The sequence below is a fragment of the Etheostoma spectabile genome, chromosome 14 (assembly GCF_008692095.1).
Source record: "Etheostoma spectabile isolate EspeVRDwgs_2016 chromosome 14, UIUC_Espe_1.0, whole genome shotgun sequence".
Lineage (NCBI taxonomy): Eukaryota > Metazoa > Chordata > Actinopteri > Perciformes > Percidae > Etheostoma > Etheostoma spectabile.
This window is the reverse complement of record NC_045746.1, coordinates 21,762,278-21,765,625: the sequence shown is the minus strand read 5'-3', so window position 1 is coordinate 21,765,625 and position 3,348 is coordinate 21,762,278. Positions and strand designations below refer to the sequence as shown.

The window sequence follows — 3,348 nt, the reverse complement described above, 5'->3', positions numbered from 1 at the left end:
TGTGAAATACTGTACATCTTGAACTAAACAAATTAGGCAATAAATAGAGGCAAAAAAATACACGTGAATAGGCCTATATAAATTAGTCAATTTACATTATTCCTACTATATACATACAGCAAATTTAGGTTTCTGGTTGAGTCCGAAAAGAATTTAACTACTTTTTTCAGTCTTAACATAGACACCTACAGATCTTTGATTTGTACTGGCAAAAATCTTAATTTTACCCTTGCCAAACATACGTAATTATTTGATCCACTCTACTGTATCATACCACAGTGAGGTGTTGCTACAAACTATTTTATTGGTTAACTTTTAATTGTTAGTCGGTCAATTGTACTTTAAATGTCTAAAAGACAAAATAGAATATGTTTGGAATTTCCACGTCACTTTTATTAATTCCAACAGCAGGTTCACATACATGAGGAGGCACTTTTTTTTAAAGAAAATGTAATTATGGTGCATTTTCTAATGTCTTTACTCATATTTAATGCATTTTAACATCAATCATGCGACTCTTGTTCTATAGATTAGTATTACCCTTCTTTGGTTCAACATGCGTCATTTTATTTACACACACACACCTGCCGTTACGCAAATAAGGCTTTGCAAACAGACAACGGTTAAACAGAAAAATGTCCAATAGGAAGCAGTACATCATTTCAAATTCTTTACTCTGTTACCTAATAACAAACTGCTGAGTAGCAACTTGGATGAACATTTGTTTTACTTTAATCATTTCAAACCAGTTTAGGTTTACAGCTGCCAGAACGTGTGGATCGTTTCCAGTTTTTTAAAATGTGAGGATTTTTTCTGCCTGAGTACTTTTAATTTAATATACTTAAGTACATTTTCCTGCTATACTACTATTCTCAGTAAAGTAACATTTCAATGCAGACAGAGTATTTTTTACAATGTGTTATTAGGCCTACTTTTACTTAGTAAAGGATCTGAATACTTTTTTCCACCATTAGGCCTATAGAGTACACAGTACGTCAGTCGTATACAGTTTTTTTCTAGTCTGAACACATAGACATTCTACATATATTCTATTAAAACAAGATTATTTCATGGAATACAGAATGGTTCTTCACCTCCTCACGAGTATAGGGCAGGATGTCTCTGTCTGGCAGATCCGTTGACCAACTGGGGCTATTCTCGTTGTTGAGCCACAAACTGGCAGGGATTTGAAACACCCCGCTCTGCCCTCTATGGATGTTGTTTATTCACTATCGTAATTATAACGGCCTACATAACGGAGTAATTATGCCTGTGAAATACTGTACATCTTGAACTAACAAATTAGGCAATAATAGAGGCAAAAAATACACGTGCATAGCCTATATAAATTAGTCATTTACATTATTCCTACTATATACATACAGCAAATTAGGTTTCTGGTTGAGTCCGAAAAGATTTTAACTACTTTTTCTCTCTACATAGACACCTACAGATCTTTGATTTGGTACTGGCAAAATCTTAATTTTACCCTGCCAAACATACGTAATTATTTGATCCACTCTACTGTATCTACCACAGTGAGGTGTTGCTACAAATATTTATTGGTTACTTTTAATTGTTAGTCGGTCAATTGTACTTTAAATGTCTAAAAGACAATAGAATATGTTTAATTTCCACGTCACTTTTATAATTCCAACAGCAGGTTCACATACATGAGGAGGCACTTTTTTTAAAGAAAATGTAATTATGGTGCATTTTCTAATGTCTTTACTCATATTAATGCATTTTAACATCAATCATGCGACTCTTGTTCTATAGATTAGTATTACCTTCTTTGGTTAACATGCGTCATTTTATTTACACACACACACCTGCCGTTACGCAAATAAGGCTTTGCAAACAGCCAACGGTTAAACAGAAAAAATGTCCAATAGGAAGCAGTAATCAATTTCAAATCTTTACTCTGTTACCTAATAACAAACTGCGAGTAAGCACTTGATGACATTTTGTTTTACTTTAATCATTTCAAACCAGTTTAGGTTTACAGCTGCATTTTGTAAGAACCAGCGCCAACAACCAACATAATGAAGTGACATGTTTTCACATTTTGACATTTTATAACATAATGTGTTGCAACACAGATTTAGTGCCAGATTATCTCTTCACACATTGCTCTAGAACAAATGTGGCTGTCACTGTACGAAAAGCTAAGTTTGTTCTGAACATTTTGATATGAAACAGATGGGGGTCAGTTATATGCAAATACCTTAAAAGGTAAATTCAAGAAGGTAAGGTATGTGAAAATGCCCTTAGACCTCAGAGGGTTAAAACAGTAGTATAAAAACAGGGTTATGTCTTGACTGTCTGTGTACATTTATAGCCAGGCCAGCTGTTTTTATCCTGTTTCCAGTCTTATGCTATGCTATGCTAACCATCTGCTAGCGAGAATAAAATGAATTCACAAAATGTACAAACCCCTTCACGTTAATTTAGCCGTTACAACAACAACTTTACATAATACAGTGTTTAACATGTGCCAAATGATGGCAGCATCTCAGTAGCTTGTGTTAAATATGTGCATTAATGTGCATGTGGGAGCCACATCAAAAGGGGGGGGGGGGGCATCTCACTTGACGTTTCTCTGTGGTGTACCACTTGTACAGGTCATGACTACATTGTAATAGATTCTCTTGACATGTGGTGCAGGCAGACAGAGGCTGAATGAATTCATTGTAATTGACAGGAGGTGAGGATGGCCTCGTAAACTTCCCACTCAAAGTAACATTACGCTTCGTTCGTCATTAACAACAGAAAGTTAGCCAGAGACTTTGCAGTCGGGAAATCATTTACTGAATGAAGGCATCGGCTGGAAGGAACTCCTCGTAGTTTCTCTTGCGGACCCATCACTACAGGCACTGCCCCGCCACAAGGGGCCCGTTGACCTTCTCCGTGAGTAGTCTCTGTGGAGCGATTTCTCAAATGAGAGGTAAACTTACAGCTGCCAATTGAGTAATACTCCTCATAACTCAAAGTTTCCCTGTATAAGCTGTACCAAAGGTCGATCTTGATGTATTTGACAGTTCCTTGTAATAGTTTTTCTCACAGCTGTTCCGTGGCAGGGTTTGTTGTACTGACAATCAGCACACTACTTTGTCTTTCTTGGGCAGAACAAAGTCCTTTTCATTTCTGTCTTCCTGATTGTAAGCTCGTTCCTTGCTGTAATGTCGCATCTCTTCTGTAGCTCATGTTAAGTTGAACAGGTTTTCCAGACATGGTGTCCTACCCGTGTTCGTTGGGATTCCACATGGTACCAATCCCACTTCTGAAAAGCTGGACGTGGCTCCTGCGGCATGTTTTTCAATCCAAAGGATATTTCTCTTGTGAAGA

General features: G+C 36.8%; 1 pseudogene; it reads right to left on the bottom strand.

Annotated features, from left to right (window-relative positions):
* Positions 1 to 3,348, bottom strand: part of LOC116702038 (alpha-(1,3)-fucosyltransferase 9-like) — a 17,772-nt pseudogene that overhangs the window by 7,837 nt on the left and 6,587 nt on the right.